This window comes from Aulostomus chinensis, chromosome 6 (assembly GCF_037954235.1).
Source record: "Aulostomus chinensis isolate RoL2024-O1b breed Wild chromosome 6, RoL_Achi_v1.0, whole genome shotgun sequence".
Taxonomy (NCBI): domain Eukaryota; kingdom Metazoa; phylum Chordata; class Actinopteri; order Syngnathiformes; family Aulostomidae; genus Aulostomus; species Aulostomus chinensis.
In genome coordinates, this window is record NC_141325.1 from 23,145,496 (window position 1) to 23,169,040 (window position 23,545).

The window sequence follows — 23,545 nt, forward strand, 5'->3', positions numbered from 1 at the left end:
AACCATTCACACTCACATTCATACCTACGGTCAATTTAGAGTATCAATCAGCCTAGTTACCAAATTGCATGTCTTTGGACTGTGGGAGGAAGCTGGAGTACCAGAGAGAACCCTCACAGGCACGGGGAGAACATGCAAACTCCACACAGAAAGATCCCGTGCCCGAGCCGGGACTCGAATCCGGAACCTTCTTGCTGTGAGGCCACAGTGCGAACCACTGCACCACCGTGCAGCCATTTAAAACTAAATGTTAAATCTAAATCGTCATCTTCCGCTTATTCCTTACTAATAAGGGTCACTGGAGCCTATCCCAGCATCTACGGGCGAGAGGCAGGGTTCACCCTGGACAGGTCACCAGTCCATCACACAGAGACAAACAACCATTCACACTCACATTCATACCTACGGTCAATTTAGAGAATCCAATAAACCTATTCCCCAAATTGCATGTCTTTGGACAGTGGGAGGAAGAGAACCCACATAGGCACGGGGAGAACATGCAAACTCCACACAGAACGATCCCACATCCAAGCCAGGACTCGAACCCGGAACCTTCTTGCTGTGAGGCCACAGTGCTAACCACTGCACCATCGTGTAGCCATTTAAAGATAACTGTTAAATCTAAATCTTCCATGCAAAATTAAATATTTAGCTAACATGCAAATTCACACTGCCTGGAAACCGGAAGTACCAAAATAAAAGCTTGAGAAGGTTGGATTGTTAATTCTAGGATTGAAAAAAACGCATTAAAACCTATTCATTTATACACATTGCATGACATGGGGGGTTTAGGGTGACAATATCACGATAATGACTACCTAAATTAACAAAAACGTGTTTGCAGAAACTTCATTTGAAAGACTCTGAGTTTTCAATGACCCATCTTGTTTGGCGCGGGATACTGTATTTGCTGTACTGACTACAGCCAGCCACTAGGGGGCTCACTTTGGCTGAGTGGTACCCTGCACCTATGCACTCTACTGTGTCGCTCGCGCTCCTGCGCTACACGGAGAAGGGACATTGAAACCCATGCAGGCACAGGGAGAACTTGCAAACTCCACACAGAGAGACCCCATGCTTGCACCAGGAGTTGAACCTGGAAAAGTCTTGTTGTCAGGCGACAGTGCTGACTACTGCACCATTGTGCCGCCTCATTTATTAATTCAAATTCCATATTTGATTTTGAAGGGCCCCCCCTTTCTAAATGTTTTTTAGGGTGGTTTCCCAACGCCCGTGGATGTTTGGTGCTCCAGGAGAAATAAGGGATGTATGTACCATTGTTTTCGAGTGTCAATGCCGTTTATTGAAATGTCCAATGTAACCAATGTAAGTAACAAATACACAGAGGCAGGGCACTTGAGGAAGGTTTGCAGGTGACAGCAAATGGTAAAAACAACATAACAATCACTTACCAGTCATTTATCAAGGTAAAATACTGACATCCACAAGGCCAAGTGATGATAACATAGGATTTACCTGGGTGTATGTAAAATGTGAAAATAAAACACAGGTACGTTTTTCTTCAGTTAACACAAACTGCCTCCCAAAAGGAGTACCTCATACTAGTTAAAAAAGAATGGCTCATAAGCCAGAAAATAAGTTAACGGTGAGCTACAAAATGCAGAATAATCGCGTAGCAGATTCGAGAGGCACCCATGACAAAAACTGCACAAGTGTTTCTTTGCAGGTACTAATGCAGGGTGGTCATACACAGGCTGCTGTGATCCACAGCCGAGAAGAGGTGGCTCCAGGGGAAGACGCAACTAGTAACCGAAAACAACTGTTAGCGGTTATGTCAGCAACACAAATATGCAACCATTCCAGGACCATAACAATAATTGAGCAAACACAGAAACTTCACTTGATCTCAGTGTAAATTTCAACTAAAGATCTCATCATCAGGACACATCAAGATTACTTCTCGCAGTCATATATGGAGGATGTAAAGGACAACTAAAAGCTGTCAAGGGTGAAGTTGCTCACCTAAGAAGAAGAGAAACAAGAGCTTGGAGGAGACGTCTGTTGGGAGCATTGCATCCAAGAAAAAGTAGTAGGTAACACACAAATGTCACAGAACATTTAGAAAATGGATCACTACAGCAGCAATTCACCTTCTGGTGAATCTGTTTAAAATCAAGCGTGTCAAGAAAGACAACAGGATGTCTAGGAAATACATCGCTAACAACCTTGCCTCAAGAATTGTCGCTCTTTTTTTTCCCAAGTTGTAAAGAATTACAGACAACAAAGCTCTGCTGATATATTTGACCACTATCTCCAGGCCCCTTAGATGAAGATACTGGGTCCCATGAGTTTGCCAAATAATAAAATGTAGTCAGGGCATCTACAATTATTGCAAGTTAGGATACAGCAAAATTCTTATTTTTAAATAATTTAAACTGATATTATTAATTGTAAAGAGAAAAAAATTCCTACATTTCTATATTCTAGTACCATGAGTTTTTTGTTTTATCTAACCTCCATAAATACAATGAAATACTACTTTTTCAATTTTATTATTCAATTATTCAATTTCTTCATCAATTCCTTCCTTCCTCCCCTTCTCTGCTAAGTCTTAACCATAATGGACTAAAAAATTACAACAATAACACAACATATTTATCACTTGCAGGCGGCACAGTGGTGCAGTGGGTGTCTCACAGCAAAACGTTTCCGGCTTTTCTGTGTGGAGTTTGCATGTTCTCCCTGTGTCTGCGTTGGTTCTCTCCGGGTACTCTGGCTTCCTCCCACAGTTCAAAGTCAAGTCAGTTTTATTTGTACAGCGCCAAATCACAACAAAAGTTATCTCAAGATGCTTTTCAAGTATAGCAGGTCTAGTCACATGGTGCGGCCCAACCACCACCAGAGGGGAGCCACGCCTGCTCAGAAGTGCAAGAAGGCACAGAGCCGTCTGTACTTCCTCAGAGGTCTGGCGTCCTTCAACATCTGCAGGAAGCTGCTACAGATCTTCTACCAGTCTGTGGTAGCGAGTGCCCTCATGTAGGCCTACGTAGTGTGCTGGGGGGGGCAGCCTCAAGAAGAAGGACGCTGCACGCCTGGACAAACTGGTGTGGAAGGCTGGCTTGGTGGGTGGCACTGAGCTGGATAGCCTGACATCGGTGTCAGAGTGACAGACGCTGAACAGGCTCCTGTCCATCATAGACAACCAACATCATCCACTGCACAGCGCCATCTCCAGGCAGAGGAGCAGCTTCAGTGAAAGACTGCTGTCACTATCCTGCTCCACGGACAGACGGAGGAAATCATTCCTCCCCCACGCCATACGGCTCTTTAACACATATCAGTAGGAGCCCTGGACTCATGACAAACTAACAACATGCACCTAAGAACCACACGCACTTTACACATCTCTATAAAGGTCTTGTAAGTGTGTACAAACTGCCCTTTGCACTGCTTTAAACCCTGCATGCCTCTTTACTGCTCTTTTATCTTCCCTTGTCGGGCTACTGTAAATGCAAATTTCTCCTGGAGATCAATAAAGTATCTATCTATCTATCCATCTATCTATCTATCTATCTATCTATCTATCTATCTATCTATCTATCTATCTATCTATCTATCTATCTATCTATCTATCTATCTATCTATCTATCTATCTATCTATCTATCTATCTATCTAGTACCACGCTCCTTCAATGAATGTACACCCAGCAATTCTCCATCAGCAAGCACCTCCTGCAACAACGGCAACGAAAACCTTCCTTTTAACAGGCAGGAATGTCGAGCAGATCCAGGCTCAATGGGGACGGCCTTCTGCTTTGACCGGTTGGGGGGAAAGAGAGCAGGAGAGCGGGGCAGAGACAAAGACAGATAATGGAAGAAGACAGATATACAGAGGGAAAGAGAGGGACAGAAATAAAGAAGGAGAGAAACAAAAAGAGACTGATGGACAGATGGGGACATCAGTGCTACAGGTGGCGGCGTGAGCCTCTTCAGGTCTGTAGCCTCCTCCAGCAGTTCCCGGGATCTGGGATGTGGGGAGCCTGAAGGCTCCGGAGAAGAAGATGAGTTAGTGAAATAGACATGCAGGTTAGGTTATTTGGATACTCTAAATTGACTATATGTGACTGTGAGTGTGAATGGTCGTCTGTCTATGTGCTGGCCCTGCAATGGACTGGCAACCGTTGACAGATAAGCGGTACAGAAAATGGATGGATGGATGGATGATTTTCAGTACAGTTTCCGACACTTGTAAATTTTACTCACTTCTGCCTTAAAAATAGTCTGAACCATAACAAAACTTATTTCTAGTTGAACTGTAATGTATTTCCTGTATTTTTAACTCTCCCCAAAAAGTCTTTACTTCTGGGGCAGGCGGCATGGCTCAAAGGTAGAGTGGCTGTCTAGCCTTTGAAGGGTCGCTGGTTTGATCCTCACTTCCCCTAGTGACCACCTTGACCAACATACTGATTCCCCAGCCCCCCGTGCAGTCCTTAATGGATAAGTGGTATGGAAAATGGATGGATGGATGGTTTCCTATGTTACAACAAAAATTTCTCAAGTGTGAGGTAGGCCTTCCCAGAGGGGCTTCTCATAGTTTAAAGGAATGTAAAAGAAGTGTCATCAAAGAACAGAATGTAGGACAGTTTAAGATTTGGGGGAAATTTTATACTTGTCTTTGTACTCTTGGCTACAAGACACATGTCGATGTATTCTGAAGTTGTGTAAAATTGCAATATTCAGCTTGCTTTGTTGAAAATATTTTCAAAAGATTGCATCACTAGGTCAGTAGTCCATTCTTTTATTGGAGTAGTGAGCAACATTTTCATTTCACAAGTGCCTGAGATGGTATTGAATTTTCCAGTTAGTAGTCAAATACTCAGGTATAACTATGTAGTCAAATACTATTATTAGTAGTAGTAGTATTACCATGGAGACAGAGTTATGGCTTTTGAAATAATTTAGATTTGATTGCAAAAACTCTTATTCATGGTATTTATATTGTGATGGTGCAAGTAGGGTATTGTTTTATTTATATTTTTACCAATACAAATGTGATAATTTTGGGCGGAAGGCGGTATTGTGTATTGACTGTTCAAGTCTCTCTGCTTTTACTTTGTCATAATAATTGCACCAGTGAGGGCTCAGTCCTCACATGACTTCATTTTGTCATACTGACACCCTGTGGCAAAATGATGCACAGCTCGGCCTTATGCTGTGGTGTATCATCATCGAGACCACAGTTTTCATTTCACGCTCTGTTGTCTCAATATGCTCTCATGGGATTGCATATAAATAACCCAGTTACAGATCATCCATATCAATAGCATCCATAATATCTCTAATGTATAATGCATTGTGTATTTTTTTCAAGTCCATCGCTACATATTTCATTCATGAGATAAGAATTCTGTGTCATTTTATCTGTTACTCAGAATCCTCATGATATACGTTATGCCTTACAGGTAGAATGAGTATAATTGGAATTTTTTTCATTCTCATAAAAACTGTGTCAGTTTGGACAATTTACATGAATACATTGGAACACAAATGTAATCTTTTACTGATTATCTAAAAAGTCATTACAACAAATAATGATTAAAAAAACAATCTCAGGCTCATAATTATTTTTCTAATTTTCTTAAAAATTCAACTGCTGTATTTATGTTTTATTTTATTTACTCTCCATTTTTCCAATCATGTAATTGAATAAAGCCTTTGGGTCGGCAGTCAGGTAAAGATGCCTGTAGTATTCTTGTCACAAACAATGGAATGATATCTATTGGAATTCTTACTATTATTATTTGACATTTTCAAAATTCCTTTGGAGAAAATGTATAAGTTGACTGTTTGTCATTTAATGTCTGGGGTATTTAATTGACCTAAAAAAAGAATAAAAGTTGAGGACTGCAGTAGTTCACATCCATGCAAATTACTGTTGCTGGCCTCAGACAAGGTTGCAGACAATCAGGAATCAGCTGTGGTGCCATTAGACCATTCTAATGGTGCTTATCAGGAAGCCCTGATAGGGATCTGTGAGTAGGAGACAGGCCACACTATTGTAGCGTAGGATTCATATCATGTCACTGACACTCTCAACAGTTAGTCTATCTTTGACCACAAGGTGGTGCTCTAGTGTAAGAGTTAGAAGTGTTTTTGTGTGTGTGTGTGTGAGTGTGTGTGTGTGTGTGTGTGTGTGTGTGTGTGTGTGTGGGTGTGCACATTTGCGCACGCATCCCACTAGAAGCTGTCAAAATATCTGTCCCAGTTGTTCCTGCATATCCCCACTGATCAGAGTGCAGACGGGTTTCCTCGTCCTGTTTTACCTGCAGTCACCTGCTGCCAGATGACTGAGGAGAAGGCAATTACTGGAGCAAGCTACGGGAAACAGATGTGCAATTATGAGAACAGAGGTTTGCACTTAGCCCACTCATTGCCCCAGCATTGCCGATGCAATCCACAATGCAATCCATAGAAGCCAAATCCAAAAACAACTAATTAAGTCCTCACCACACCTAGAGAGCTGCAAGCACTGATCATCACAAACGCAACTCACAGTCGAATCCTCTGCTCATCATGATGTGCTTCATCAGGGCAAACATCACCTTTCATTACACTGATGAATTTTGAGGGATTGAATCTTAATTTGAAAGGCTGTGTTGGTAAGGAGCACTTTGGCTGCCAGCAATTAAATTTCCACTGGAACTCAATGTTATTCAACTGCACAATGAAATTAGTTTACTCTTTGGAGGATCAGGATGGTGAGTATCCCAGCAGACACTGGGCAAGATGCAGAATTTATTCAGAACCAACTAAGACCAGTTGGAAAAGTTCACGGTGAAATCTTATGTAGGTGGCTGGACATTAACTTGTTCTGGGGTGATGGGATGCTAAACACTTGCAGCATCCTCCACACCCCCTTGTGGATACTTAATGATGCAGAGGGGAAAAAAAAAAACAGCATTAAGTTCTCTGATACAGTTCCTTTTTCCTAATTTTAATTGGAATAGACTGACTGGACACTTTAATTTTTATTTAAAAGCGGGAGGCCCTTCAAGGGACTCACTTTTTTAATCAGCAGCTTTTAAAAGTAGAAGACCCTTTTTACATCAACAGTTTAATATACAGTATCCCACAATAACTTGGTCATTGTGGCATGCTACTAACAACAGCAAAACTTATGAAAAACCTGAAAGGAAGCGGATTCAACTGCATACACCAGTTTGTCACCTTTGACCATGCTTGCTCAAAGCAGCAGCAGACTGGAAATGCTTTATTTTTTGCTGAAGTCAAAGTGTTTTTGAATTACTGTGCATTTGGCAGGATAAAGACAATGAGGATTATTCTGGTCAATGCAGTTCAAACATTTTTGGACAGTTCTGTCGTTTGAATGCAATTGCAATTAGCTCCAAGCTAAATAAACATTGCTGGTTCTTCCTTTATTCTAGAGTCACAAAGAAGCTCTTTGAGAGCTCAATTTCGGAGTACTAGAAAGACAAAATACTATTTTTGAGTGAAGTATCTCTTTAAAGTCCAAAATGACTGTAATTGTTGGAGAAAAAAAAATATGTTATTGCATCACCATGAAAAAAAAATCGCTAGATAAAAAGCTAACATTACGTAAGCAATGGCAGTCTTTGAAGACTTTTACCGGTCTGCATGCCTCATCAGTTGTAATGTCCATTACACAATGACAGTCAGTTCAGTGCTGTCTTTGAAATGGCCTGGCTTAGGCCTTTGGATGAATCAGGGTTTTGTTATTCAAATCAGCCACATCAATTTCAAAATTTGCTTAAAAATGTCCAAATGCTGCAAATGGGTGCTTTGAGAGACAATACTCTTGCTTACTCCACTTAAGCTTTATAATATCACCCCAATGCAAAAGCTGTGTTGTTCTCACGTTTTCTTAGACTGTAATAAAATATTTGTACATCTGTTTCACATAATAAATTTTAAGTGTGACCTGGCAATTTTGTTGGCTATTTAAAAGCTGACACAGCTGTTCTTGGCTTCTCCTTTTGACTTAAGGCATCATATTCTCATCCCAGGTTGTCAAACACTGATACTTTCTCACGCCTCTCTCAATTTACAACCCCTCCACTCCATGCTTTCAGTTCAGGAGGATAAAATCAGACGATAATAATGTATTACAAAAAGTTCGAGATGTTGAAGTAGTGTCTATCAACAAGGACTTTACAGTGACTTGGATTCTCATTTTCATCTGTCAGTCAAAACGACGTTTGACCTTATCCAAAAGTTTCACATATTCAACTGAAATTGTGAGTACAAATGGAGGCCATCACTTTACAACAGTGCTCTCAACCATTTAAAATAAAGAGTTAAACTCTGGCTCTTTATTGAGACACCTAATATAATCAGTTAAGTTTGGAGAACGATGCATTTTGGATTTAAAAATGCATGCTGAATTAAGGTTTCACATGCGTGACTCACATTGCAGGAGCCTGAGCATCTCATATTCTCCCAGAGGGTTTTTACATTGGAGTTAGCTGAGAGTCTGGTGTGTCTCATCAGACGCCAAGGGGTGGCTTGTACGTCGGTATCAGATGCTGAGGGGTGTGACTAAGCGTCGGTATTTGACAACCTGGCACGAGGATGGGCTGCTTATGCATGCCCCTGCTGACAGACAAAACATTGAGGCTATGCGGAATGAAGTGTGCCCCTGCTGATGAGGGAGGGATTGAAGGACCCACATGTGTTTCCTGTGTCTCACTGGGCTTCTGAGGAGATCTGCTGCTTACTCAGGAGTGAAAGCCTCAAATTAAAGTGTTTGTGCTGACAAAGGACAAATGGGATTTTTCCTTTGAGCAAACGGTGCAGGATTGTGTTGGCTTGCTCAAAGTGCCAGGGAAAAATGTCTCCTGGCCGACACCTTTAATGAAACATGCGCATGAAATTAATGCCTGCATATTGCTACCAATGTTTGGATTGTACATGTATAAAAGGTAGAAAGAGATAAGGCAAGACACAAGTGAAGAGAGAGAGAGAGAGAGAGAGAGAGAGAGAGAGAGAGAGAGAGAGAGATGCTTCTCTCCTGTGTATAGATATGTCTTTTGTACCCTTGAAGTGGAAGTAAATTGAATATTCATGAGTGAGCGTGAATAAGTGCTCTGTCAGCCAGTAGTGTCACTGATAGATGAGGGGTGGACCTGCACGATCCTCCATAGAGAGCCACAGAAGTGGGGGCATTAGGTACAGAGAAGCCTTGCCCTGGAAAAAGACATGATAGAGGGGTTATCCTCTATTGATGCATACACTGAGCTCTAGTTTTACAAGGCCATGCCACAGGCAGGTATATCCAATGACTTGACAGTTTGTAACTTTACTGACAGGACAACTACGCTGGAGAAACAAGGAAATGGGGAGAAAAGGCAGATTTGCTGTAGGAAAAGAGACTCTTCTCCTTTTACACATGGCTAGTCTCAAGTCTGGGGTTTCCTCCCCTGATTCCTGTTTTCCAGCCAGTGAGTCCAGTCCAGAAACCCCCTCTAATTTCCTCTGACAAGTTCTCACAGTTGCTTCTCAATCCCCAGTGTCTAACTCCTCCTCCCCCTCCCCTCTCCCTTTTGTAGAAAGAAGGCCGACACACACAGCAACTGATAATTTCACAGCTGATATTTTGATATGATAATTTTATTCATGATGCCACTCTACGGCCGCTGTGCTGCTCGTCTGTTCAAGTGTAAATGAGGAGTGCTCCATGTAAAATGTTCTGCTGAGGGGCAGCAATGAGGCTCTGTGGCCAAAACAAGGCAATATACAAAGTGAGTTGTGTTCCAGTACCCAGAGTGGCCTGGCCCACATCGACTTCAGTCAGCATGCCTGGCTTCACCAACATAGACCAGATGGCCTCATCCTCAGGCAGAGAGAGAGAGAGAGAGAGAGAGAGAGAGAGAGAGAGAGAGAGAGAGAGAGAGAGAGAGAGAGAGACAGACAGAGAGAGAGAGAGATAGAGAGAGAGACAGAGAGAAGGACAAAGAAAAAATGTGACAGCGAAAGCACTGGTGCTTGACTTGTCCCAGAGGTGCCAGGCTCAGTCAAAGTTGTATCCAACATTGGGCTCAATGGCGCTGGAGCTCTTCTATATGAAGACTAAAAAGAAAAGAAAAATGGAAAAAAAATCTCACAAAATTGGCATACAAGGTATCTTTAGTCCATATTTGGCTTCTATTTTCTGTCTTACCACACATGTGGACTTGGTAGGGTTGCTGGTTAGAAAATAAGAATTAAAATTTGATTTTAAATTATACTCATGTGCTTCCTAGTAACAAATACAAACTAAATATTGCATAATGATAACGTAAAAAACAAACAAACAATGAAGCAGGGGATGTCCTTATTTTCACTCTTTTAGGAGGGTCAGCTTAATAGCATCTGTTATTCTTCTGTCCTCTGTCCCACTCGTCATCCAAAGATGTCAAATGTGATCTCATGGGACCACGGCTGAGAACATTGTTTCATGTTCATGCCTTTTTGTTTTCCATGTGGCATTTAACACCTCATGGTGGTATTAAACATGGTGGCCAAGAAAAAAAAAAATTTAATCCAATCAAAACCAAATAGTGCACTGATGTAACAGAGTTCGGCAATCCAGAAATTTAATCTTCATTCATATTTGATGAGGCTGGAGGATTGTTTATCATCTTCCATGAAGACAGAGAAGTGAAGAGTGGTTTATGGGAAAAGTTGTTTTTTTTGTCACCTGATATATTATAAATTATTATTATTATTATTATTATTAGAATAATTTTTTTTTTTAAAAAGTATTTAGAACAAGACCTTAAAACTGGTGTACTGAGTCAGCCCACCTGATGCCAATCAAAACGGAGGATTAGGGTGAGTATCCTGACTTTGGAGGCAAAGAATAGGCCTTCAACAGGACATCAAATATATTTTTTCCAAAATGCAAATCGCATATAATATCTGTTGCACATTTGATCCCAGTGTAAATCTATGTGCTTGTCAAACCTAACATTCCATGTACACTGGGTGATCTGTTCCATAGCATAAACTGGCAGGTGCACCCAAGTAGACATAGGACACAATGTTCTTTTTTGCAATCCAAATCACTAGAATCAGATCCTTAAAAAGATTCATTCAAAAGAGTGGGGATGATGACTCATTTCAGTGCCAGTGGAGGTCTGATTGCATAGTCCAACTCACCTGGACAATAATAGCTCGTGATTATGCCCATGACAATCCACAGCTTCAAGTTCCTTGTTGTTTGAATAGCACAATGAATCTATAAGGGACTCGTTCTTGCTCCGAGCAGCAGCAGTGTGTTTCTTCACTTCCCTCTCATTATGGGACAACCTAACATTTTAAATATATGTTTCTCAGTAAGTTGAAGGTGTGAGTGTAACCATGTTAACAACCGACGGTGATACTGATGCACAAGCATAGTTGATTTTGCCAAACTGGTGAATTGTGCAGTTTTGGATTAGTAAATGAGTGGCACCTGCTGGAGGTCTGTGCCTGCTATGCTGGGATCTCCTGTCCTCCAGTGTGGGGCTGGTATGCTTCAGACTGAGCAGAGTTTGCTGCATTAGATTAACTGGGGACTGTGAATGCTGTTGGTCCGCTGAGAGTGTGTAACATTGGTGCATCCCTGTCTGGCAGAATAGTAATTAGATGAAAACATTTGCTTATAGGGGAGCCCAGCATCAGGAGCATCTTACCTTAATGTAAGGAGTGCCAATGATCCACTTGTGTGAGTTACATATACTATTCTCTTACATTTGCGGAGGAATCTTTGCTTTTTTACTGCACATTTATGTGTTGATTGAAAAGTTATATTTCAGTACAACTTTGCTTCTTCCACATACTTCCCTTAATGATGTTTGAACCTGCTATCTGTAGCCAGCATCTGCAGCTACTACAAATTAGTTGTCAGCTTGATTTGATTGCAAACCAATCATTTCAGTAAGTGATTTAGTTTGTTGACTCAAATCATTTGTTATTTTCCAACAAATAAATAATGAACAACACAACACTACACCTAAGACGCACTGAGGACGCATTGAGCTGGACTACTGAAGGACACCTAATCAATGTATGATCAGATTGATAAACTCAGAGAGAGATAATCTATAATCAGGATCTTTGGTTATTTAGATTCCTGGAAGACACTGAGGAATATACTTAATAGAAGCAGCCTGCAGTGTTTTGCTCTCTTCTTATTTCAATTTCCAGCACAGCAGGTACAGGGAAGCATTGCTATCACCTGCCAGGTGAAAACAAGACAATATATCTGCAACCCTTTCACCATCATTAGTAATAGTCTATACTTCCCCTCTCAGAAACCAGGTAATTAGTGTGAGGCTTAGGATCACTTATTTATTACTTTATGCCTATGTTTGTTTGTGAGTTTCTATGCTTTGAAAAACCATTATTATTATCCATCCATCGTCATCTTCCGCTTATTCCTACACATGAAGGGTCACGGGGGGGGGCTGGAGCCTATCCCAGCGTCAACGGGCGAGAGGCAGGGTTCACCCTGGACAGGTCGCCATTCCATCGCAGGGCCGACACAGAGAGACGAACAACCATTCACACTGACATTCATACCTATGGTCAATTTAGAGTATCAATCAGCCTAGTCCCCAATTGCATGTCTTTGGACGGTGGGAGGAAGCCGGAGTACCCAGAGAGAACCCATGCAGACACGGGGAGAACATGCAAACTCCACACTGAAAGATCCCGTGCCTGAGCCGGGACTGCTAACCACTGCACCACCGTGCAGCCCCATTATTATTATTATTATTATTATTATTATTATTATTATTAAAGCAGTGACTTTCTTGCCATACTAAGCATAGCACATGTGGCATGGCAAGTCATGGGTCAAATCATAACTACATGGCTTTTGCCATCGCTTCACACTTGGAGGGAATATCTCATCCAGATCATTTCTGAAATTGTAACACTTGGCTTGGATAATAACGGCTGTATATGGCTTCTTCCTGAAGAAACCTGAAATCTAGCTTTGTTGTGATTTTGTGGGTTCCTTGAGATTTTATTCATTCACTTCTAAATGTTGGCCACATTTTTTGCTGGGTACATGCCATAGGAAATTTGCTTTAAGGTTTTTATTTAGTCTAATTCCTTATAGTTAAAATTAAAAAGGGGTACTAATATATGTGTTTATTTGCATATGGAGAGAGGAACCCAAGACGCATATTGAGATGTATCATAATGACAGGTATGAACATTGTTATGATTGGCTTACTCAGGGGTCAGGACTCATGTCTGAACAGAACCTGAGGTTTGGTGGCAAATTCTACATGTGTGAAAGATAAACAAGTCAGAAAAACACTACAGCCTCCAAATACAACCTGAGCATGGTTGCAGTTACTTTGTCAAACCATGATATCACAATTAATTTGATCAAATTTACATGTTATTCATGGAGAGAGTAAAACTTCTAGTTATTCTTTGAAGTTTAAAAACTGTCAATAGTCCTTTAAGACAAGGAAACTGAGTATCATTTTCCATTCTTAAATGACTGTGCAGGGCTATTACAGATGGCCCATTGGCCCCTCCTAACCTCCCACTGCTCTTTGTTTTCTTTCCTCTCTTTTGGTGATAATGTATTGTCTACAGGGTGTGTAATGATCCTCGAGAGCAGCCGTATACCACTAACAGGCACTTCTGTCAAACACATCACCATTGCTGTGCTCATTGATTTGTGTTGCCTGTAAATGGGCTGTTTCCTCCATGCCGGGCGCAGCCGTAATTGCATCTTGCTTAAATGATTCAAATAAGGCGCTGTGTCGCTCTTACCTCTGCTTACCCTCCCTCCACTGTCACTGTCACCCCCACTTATTTCATTACAGATTCAGTAGACTTGATAAAACAGCAGGGGTGCCCCATTCCACAGCTCTTAGCCAGCCTGGCCGAGACAAAGAAGCGGTCAAGCGGGGCAACAAATCACACCAAATGGAGCGTTTGCTCTTTGTGCAGCCTAGTTATGGAAAACTGATAGCAGTATCCAGAATACTGAATAGGTGTAATAAATGCTGAAGAAGGGGGACTCTTCTCCTAATTGGGTGGTGGTGGTGGGGGAGGGGTGGGTTGGGGTGGAGGCACAGGCATCCCCCTTTTTGTATCTCAAAATGAGCTCTCTGAAACAGTCTAATAGCCTGTACACAGTTAAAAAGGGGCACCCCCACCCCCACCCCACCCCTCTCCTCAAAGCCATTCCATCCTGTCTTTCGGCTGACAGATAAACATGTTCACTGCTGGCTAATTGCACTACCTGCTTCTACCCACTCTCAGCTGACAGGCTAGCAGTGGCTACGTGAAGCCTCAGATCTCCTGGACCACGCGATGCTGGAGTAAAACAATCAAATATACAACAGCTAAAGTGAGGCTGAAGAACTTCAGGGGTAGAAAGTGGAAAATGTGTACCTTGAAACGCACTGTGCAACTTTCCAAATTAGGAGCGAAGTTTGCAGCTAAAAGAGACAGCTGTTGGGCAGGCGTTGACGGATTAAGTAACATGACAAGTGTTCCAAGCAATATGACAGCATCTGTCTAACGATATCAACGTCAACAAGAGAGGGAACGCAGACTGACTACTTAAAAGATAACCAATGAGATTCTTCTCTTTGCATAATGAGTCTCCTCCTTTTCGCAACGAAATGTACGTGTTCAAAATCAATGTACAGTCAGATACATCAATATACATGTAGCATGTCCCAAAGGTATTCCGTGGAAGTACCTTTGTCTGAATGGGCTGCAAGTGGTCATAAAAGATGCAGGCCCTCAGCTGGACACTGACTCCTTCCAGTCAGATGAATAATAGTACAAAGGGCTGCTAAATCATTGAGACAGCAGCTCTCTACTGTCTAGATTGCGCTGGTCCAGCACAACACCACTAACAGATCAATGCAGAGGACATAGGAGGCATCAAGGCTCACAATCCTCCAGACGATGCCGGTTTGCCTTCAGAGGGAGCAGTCAGAACTCAGGAGGACTTACAGCCAAGCCGTCTGTGGAATAAAAAGACCTAATTAGTCAGAAGCATCAAAACCGATTCCGCATAATGAAAGGGGGGTGCTGTTTTGATACATCTGAAATTCTTGGAATTCTTCGAAGTTGTTTTTTTTTTAATACAAGAGAATTGACAAATGGGCAAATTGGTCAGGCCCATTATGATCATCTTGATGGTGAAAGGGGGTCTGCATGTTGAGGAAGTGAGCCAAATATGGGGCAAGGTCAGTGCAAACCAATTTCATTTGGATGTTATCTACGAAAAAACTCAGAGAGAGAGGGAGAGAAAGCATGTTGTTTAAGTAAAACCCTCAAGAACATTATGATTTATTTAAGTGAGGAGAAAATATGAATAATGTATCGGCTATACGGAGCATGAATCTCTTTTGTATTAATTGTCAGGAAGGCTTGTATCCAGTGTGTGAGGAGAGGAGGGGCTGGAGGACCCAGAGATCACAGGGCCGCTGTGGCTCAAAGCCGCCGGTCCTACAGCCACATTCATTGACTTGCAAATGAGCTCAAGAAGGCTAATTAATGGGGGGCTAATGAAAGCAGTGGTTGGGCTCGAGTAAAGAAATAATCTGGGACCCCAATTTCACTTTCCACCTCTTTTTCTGACTTTATGTCTCTGCCGATTGCTGGTGTGATTGGCCTCATCTCTTCCCACAAGATAGCTTTTTCTATTGAAGGGTTAGGTTGATTGCTGACCCCATCATTATATAAACAAAATTATTGTTGGTGGTGCTGGTGATGGAGTTATCTGGCTTTGGCATATTTTCTAGGGAAAATTGAGAAATGGAGTAGGATATTTGTGAGTAGCTTAACGGTAAGGTACACTTTTTATTCTTGTTTGCATTGGCGAGATAATGAGAAAAAGGCAAATTAGTGACTGCAATGTGGATGTGCATGATTGAAGCAGCGTGACTCCTCCCAATGGTAGTGTAGGAGCATTCACAGCACTCCCTGTGTCTCTTCAGTCTCTTGTCCGCTATCCAAAAAACCTATTAATATCTTTATGTTATCTGCTATGTGGCAGAGTTTAATTGTCATTCAAATGACCTTACAAGTATTGCTAGGTCAGCTCCTGGCTCTGATCAATGTTGACGTGAACTCAAAACCATGGTTTACTGTCCAGCTCTGGTGTGGTATAGTGGCGTAGCTGACAAACTGACAAGGGTAAAGGATATGACAAAGTAACCAAACACACATGGCCCTCTATGCTATTTTCTACTTGACTGTGCTTTTACCCTGTTTGCTGGCTCGTTCATGATGTACAGAAATGTAAACATACCAACGTGAATGCGGGTATATCCGGTGGAAAAAGTGTGGTAGATCTACTGCCATATCTGCTGTGGCAACTGCATGGACATATAACCGTTGAAGGCCTTTGAGATCCCTTCAGCCATTTACCAAATCCAAGTACAGTTGTGGGACAATATGAAGATAGAATGGCTAAGGTTTTAGACTGGCTATTGTTTAAACTGATACATTTTAAACTTTTGGGACTAATGAGTACTATCCTCAGGTTGTGCCACAACTTCTCCCTGTTTTTGCTACCTCATTGAGGTTGAGGCAAGTGTATACACACAAACACACACACACATACACACACACAGACACACACACACACACACACACACACATATACTCACACACACACAGATGGAGAGAGATCAGCTGCACAGATTAGAGAAGCCTCTGTGAATTTACAAAAGCTATGCAAGTTACTGTAATAAAACCTTAAAGCGAACATCAAACCACCTGATCAAGAGTTATCCAGGCATTAAAAGATGATGTTTGGAGGGATTTGTTATGTAATTAAGGAAACAGTGTGACAAACATTTGTATTGCCCCCGGCAATAATCTGGGCTTGGGAGTCTGGGAAAAATAACCCACTCCTGCAGTAGTATATAAATGTACTCAAAGCTGTCTCAAGCACTTTACAGCAAATTTACATTTACTCATCAACACACACACACACACACACACACACACACACACACACACACACACACACACACACACACACACACACACACACAAACAGGGCAGGGCTGGACCAAGCACATTTGGTGCCCTAGTCTAGAATCCCCTGTAAAGTGACATTTTGTAGTTTTGACCAACTACCACCATGTAAAACACAGATAAAGTTCACCATCAATTAAGACATGGATCATTCGGATTGTCATCCAGACTCCCTCTGGGGGACTAGGCGGAAGTCTCCCCATAAGACAACCTGGGGTGCAATTTTTCTCATGTCAGCAGTTCCATCTGGAAGTTTCTAACATTCACCATCTCTCTTGACATAAGAACAATTAAATAATTTCAGTCCTGTACATTGTGAGAAATAATATTGGACCTTTAAATGAAAGGACATGCCTTTATACTGTATCTTAACGGTGCAAGGGATTCAGCATCACTGTCATCACAAAATTAAGCCCACCACTGGCCCCTGTGAACCAACATGGCAAGCATTAGTGGACAAGCTACTGGGAAAATTGAGCCCCATAGAATTGTAGCAAGCTACTGAAAAATGGCTTCAATAGATTAGTTGAGAAAATAATGAGGGTATATTTTTTTTGTCTTTAACTTAGAATTGACACAATAACATTAGCAGGCCTTAGATACAATCTTTGAGCTAATGCTTCATTATTTTAAAATCATTGGTTCATTATAAATTAAGAGAGACCAGTCAGTGTATACTTCTACACACCAGTCTTTCTACTCTCCATGTGCATAGGTTTCATACATGCGGGATTTTGCCATATGGGATTTGACTGCTAGTCCCCATCATGTATTTTAGGTCCTAAAATATATGAGTAGCCTTCAGTCCTTCCTTTGCACTTTTGCAATGTCATAAAATGATTTTATAAGTGCCTTCCACACCATAAACTGTTAAAATTGCAGTTTATTCCAGCTTACTACTTTTTTTTTTAGTTTTAAACATAGAAATACATTTTGGGAATAGAGTGTTTACATTCTGGAGTCATAGGCACATTGTCTACAATAGCTAACTCTAAATAATCATAACTGTAATAGTTTCACTGAAAATTATAATGCTGCTGATGTTGCTGCTGGGGGTTGCATGATCCACTGTAATGGTAGCTCCTTCACTTCTTCTTTCATGCACTGGATAGGCATCAGTGAATAGAAAAGTCACCCTCTTGTCCCTCTCCTCCTTGTTGGGATACTGGGGCATGTGCTTGGATCAGATGCTTTGCCCCGAAGTTGTGTCTTCTGTCTTTGAAGTTGTGTGACTCCTCTCAGCCACCACAGCAGCCCCTGGCGCTGCCACCGTCCGCAGGGTCTTGCTGCACACAACTGTGCTGCCGTTTGAAGACGTGGAGCAACAGCCGTCTCTTCTCGGCCTTTGCTACTGCCAAAGGCAAACACACACATACATACAATACACACATGAATGCTCACACACAACTCTCACTCACACAATCAAAATCGGTCTCAGCTTTTTCTTGTTACCCTTTGATATGTACTCAAGCTCTGACTCCCACCCTCTAAGACCTCATTCATAAGCAGCATAAGTTTCAAACATGTAGGAACACTCATTCAGTAGAGTGACTCATCTTTGGATAGGTAAATTATATGTGGATAGACACTGTTATTGGTGCTTCCAGACTTTTAATGCAAGAATGCTTTGGTCAATGAGCTGTGATGTCTGATAAGAGTAGAAGTACTTGCTTCCATACCTAGTTTACTTTACAATTCACAACCTAACAAATAGCATCTCCACTTGAATATAAAAAAAAAATTGTACCCATGGGTTGAGCTTCCACGGAGGACCATATATTTACCCTCCAAGTTTTTTGCTATAAATCCCAAAGTTTCCTTAGAAAGTTGCATAGGCTGTCTTGCGTGTGTGTGTGTGTGTGTGTGTGTGTGTGTGAGTGTGCGTGTGTGTGTGTGTGTGAGTGTGAGTGTGTGTGTGCATGCACAAACAACATTTATAAGGTCTTTTAACCTGCTGCAATGGCTGTCTGTGTTCCATGCTGCTATCTCCCATCCGTGTCTTTTCTGTAGATATTGTTGACAGTATTTTCAAATATGTTTTTAGCTGTACCTTACGTACATTGATTGTTTGAACGAAAGGATACATACTCACTACACGTTTCACCACAGACTCATATTATGAATGTGGCTGGTGTGTTTCAGCTGTCACTCGCACTATTGACCTCTCTCACACTTTCTGGACTGCATCTGAGCCACCAAACCATTTTGAGGAACAACTTAGTTTGGGATTATTAACTAAAGCAGTCCACTACATTTATATGTTAGTCCAAATATGATTTAGCAGCATTAATGCAACAAAGATTTTAAATAGCGCTACAAAAGAATATCAATAATAATTATTGTTCATCTGTTAACTATCAGGGTGGCACGGTGGTACAGTGGTTAGCACTGTCGCCTCACAGCAAGAGATCTAGGTTTTGAGCCATGGCTCAAGAACAGGGTCTCTCTGTGTGGAGTTTACATGTTCTTGCTATGCCTTTGTGGGTTCTCTCCACGTACTCCGGCTTCCTCCCACAGCCCGAAGACATGCAATTGGGGACTAGGTTAATTGGATACTCTAAATTGACTGGAGGTGTGGCTGTGAGAGCAAATGGTTGTCTGTCTATATGTGTTGGCCCTGCGATGGACTGGTGACCCGTCCAGGGTGAAGGCAGCTGACATAGGCTCCAGCCCCCTCGCAACCCTTAACAGGATAAGTGGTAGAAAATGGATGGATTGATGGATGGATGTAAGCTAACAATGGTAGTGGTTTCTTTGCTAATGTTGACAACATATCAGTCCCCAGTTCAACCTGGGCATTTGTTCACATGCTCAAGCTGCTTCCACACCAAACACAATGTAAATTTTCACGCGAATTTGACCACTGGATCATTTGTTTTCATGAATGCGAATTTGTCGCTCAAGTTAAATATTTTCAACTTGCGCATGGACGCAAATACGCGAAATTCACGTCACCAAATTTTCATATTTGCGCCATGTGCGTCATTCGTGCCGCCCAGCGAGTACATGCACAAATTAGCATCTATTCGCTTCTCTCCATAGACTTTACATGTAATGTTAATGTGCCAAAAATTCACATCGTTGGTGTGAACACATCTTCAGAGATTACAGTAAATTTCTGAGTACAGTGATGATATCAGTAAAAGAAATGATACCTGAAACAATGGGAATCCATGATGTTAAAATGAGGAATTATTGGATGTGCTGGAATAACTCTTTGCTATTGTAACTGCTAGCAAATGCTGTAAATTCACATTTAAATTGTACTACAGTATTTTGTAGTACAATTTAAAGTCAGTTGTACAATTGTATTTTTTACTGTTCATAATTGCAAAGCATACTTCAACGATGATTTGCATGTGATATTCCCTGTGTCAGTTTTCTAATGTTCACAATCTAACTTTCTTTGTGGGGGCCTTTGCGGGGGTTCCTCCCTTCACAGAGTCTCCTGGCTCCAGGGTTACTGAATCATTGGGCTAGTAGAGACCCCTGGCCTGCCCTGCCTCTCTGCAGCTTCTCTTCCCTCTCCCCAGGTGTGTGAGCCCATTCCACCCTCTACCTCCCAACCCCTCTTGCCCCGTCCAGCCTATAGGGGACTTGAGGCTGAGATGGATGGTGAGGCAGAGCACAGACCCCTAGACGGGCTGATTTATGGCATCTCCTTTCCACCCAGGCAGAGCAGAAGCCCCAGGTGTCCCGCCTTTACAGCACTGGGGACAGCCGCTGTCTCAGACCTGATGGCCCAAGACTCCCAGTCCACTGTGATACCAAGTACCAAACGGCCACTCCAGAATAGTTGCCATTCGTCATGTGGGCAGCCGGGGATCTGCCTTAAAGAGTGGCAACATAGAGAGCAGGAACAATGAGAGCCGTTCCCTTCCTCCCTCGCCTCTTCCCACATACATTGATCTCGACCCTAACAATGTATTAGATCTATGCTGTGCACCTCTGCTAGGCTACGGGGGGGGGGGGGGGGGGGGATGGTGAGAGACATCACTGGGCTTTTGTGTAACAGTCAGCGCAATCACTTTATATAAACCAAAATCACAGGCAAATGAGAGAAACCTTTTTTTAAACATAGACTACAGACTCTGTGTTTAAAAAAAGGTTTCTCTCATTTGAGACACCATTGGCTGCTCCACCTGTATACAACTGTACAACAATAATGGAGTGAGAATCATGAACAAATACATATTTCATCATAATCATGTCTATCATCAATGGATGGCTATTTTTTTCTGAGTACTGTTACACCCATCGCCTGCATGACTGGAAGAAACAGCAAACTAATTGAATTTACTTTTATTTCAACAGGAATTTCAGTACAATGGCAGACAATTAGGATCAGCAGATCATAATCTACAACAGTGAAAGTTGAAAACCACACTAAATACCTAGAAAAGTCACCATCAGTTGGAAACTGACCAATTTTCCATTCCCCAGTTTCGCTTTTTCAGCTCTTGATCATCAATTTGATTTAAGATTTGCTATGAACCCTTTTAATTTCGTGTGTTTATTTACTGCTGCGCCTAAGACTATGAAGAATTTTTGGTAATATAACCTCTGATCACATGGTTTGTTCCAACATCAGGGTGGTTGCAGGTACAGTGTCAATTTCAATTTTTATTGTGAAACCAGCTCATTATTTAATATTACAGAATACATCTAAGATTTACAGGAAAGCAACTGGGCTTAAGGTTGAAGATTTTCCACCTGTTGTGTGAAAGGCATCTTCAGTTCAAACTGAATGAAAGGACCAGTTCTTTCATGTTTGAAACACTAGATGGGTTTAAATGGGCTCTAATATTCTGATCATAGTTGGTTTAAAAACCCAAGCCAAATGAAAAACCTCATTTAGAATAAAAAACAAACAAACATCTAAAGCGAATAATTGGTTTGTATTTCACATTTTTGAGAGGAAGTTCTGTACTTCAGAGGTAGCTTGAATCATGACACTGTAGACAAAGCAATGGTATGAATGTGGGACACAAATCTTGGGATTGGAAGACTCAGGCTATGTTGATACTAATATTATGTTCCTCTTTGTCATTCTCTGCTTATCCGGGTCCTGGTCGCAGGGGCAGCAGCCTCCTCAAGGTAACCCAGACTGCCTTCTCCCTAGCCACATCCACCAGCCCTTCCAGAGGTGTTCCCAGGCATTCACAATGGACAGATTTAGCACCCACATCACCGTGGACACTGCCTCAATCTGCATGTCAGTCTCCTGCTCCATCCTACCCTCACTCATGAATAAGACCCTGAGGAACTTCAACTCAACTCCTCCACCTGAGGCAGGATCTCCCCCCCAACCCATTGTGAGCAGATCTACAAAACACATGTGAACTGGTAGGGCAAACTATATATATAAACTATATATAGAGAGTATGTGTTGGTGGGATTGAGGAGTTCCTCAAAGAATTTTTCCACCGTCCAACTATCCCCCAGTTGACTGTAGACAGTGTAACCAAGTTGCCACCCTTCCCCCTGAGGGGACAGACGGTTTGCCAGAGCTGATTGATGGTCATCCTCCATGGCCTCACCGACCCTCCTCCCCCTTGAGTTTTTGCCTCCCTTTCGTTTTTAATCTCAGCTAATGAAAATGTAATCTGTGATAATTTCAGTATAAAAATGTTGAGTAGCAAATCTTTCAGTTTTGACTAAATGCCTCCAACACAACATTGTTTGGTTTATAAATGTAACCAACAAGTAGCAATAAGATGCTTTTTACTTGAGTAAAGGATAATAGATCTCTTTTATACAGGAGGTATGGAAGCATTAGAACTTGGATGTGGTGGTGCGGTTGCAAGCCAAACTGTGGGAGGCAGCAATGCCCACAGCTCACTGCCTCAGCCATCACATTGCAAAAATAGTCAATAGATTTCATGCATCGTATAAGGTCTATCATTTCTCTTGTTTTTGAGTATTTACCCTTTTCACTTAGGAGGTATATGATGACAATACACAACAAAATGAATCAAATCAAAAGATCACATAAACAATGTCTCAGCAAGACATTTTCTCTCTCTCTCTCTCTCTCTCTCTCTCTGTCCCTCCATTCCTGTCAACATAATTTTTCTCTGAATCTCAACGGGCCATTAGTGAGCACACAGAGAAAAATTGAAAATAGACAAAAGACAATATGGGAAGGATCAGTGGTGCTTTTTTCTGTGTTGTCTGTGTTTTTGAAAGTGTTATTTCAATTAAGAAAGTGGATAAACTGCTGATTAATTCAGCACACTTCCCAATTACAGATCAAACAGGTCTCCAGGGGGCTGCAAAGCCACAAAGATGGCAGATGCCGTGCACATTCAGGCATATTTCATATGGCTATAAAATATTGAGCTGGTGTGTGGCGTTGTGGTACCGCTGGGTGTCTGTGTTGCTGGTATGTAAATCCGGCTGTGACACCCTGTCTGCGGCAGGAGACTGATATCTGGGACATGTTGGAAAACACCACAGGGAAAAAATGATGCAATTTGAAGCTAAGAGGCTCCAGACAAGTTGTGTCTCACATTCTGCTCACTAGAGCAGAGCAACATTAGTGCAACTT

At 41.8% G+C, this 23,545-nt stretch overlaps 1 long non-coding RNA gene across 2 annotated transcripts in view; it reads left to right on the top strand.

Annotated features, from left to right (window-relative positions):
* Window positions 1–1,829: 1,829 nt before the first annotated feature.
* Window positions 1,830–23,545, top strand: part of LOC147260474 (uncharacterized) — a 25,185-nt gene continuing 3,469 nt past the window's right edge. Inside the window, exons 1-3 of one of the 2 annotated variants that reach the window (XR_015116296.1) lie at window positions 1,830–2,050; window positions 20,438–20,528; window positions 22,074–22,341. This is a non-coding gene — a long non-coding RNA (uncharacterized LOC147260474). The remainder of the gene's footprint in view (window positions 2,051–20,437; window positions 20,529–22,073; window positions 22,342–23,545) is intronic. The other variant, XR_015116295.1, reaches the window with a different exon arrangement.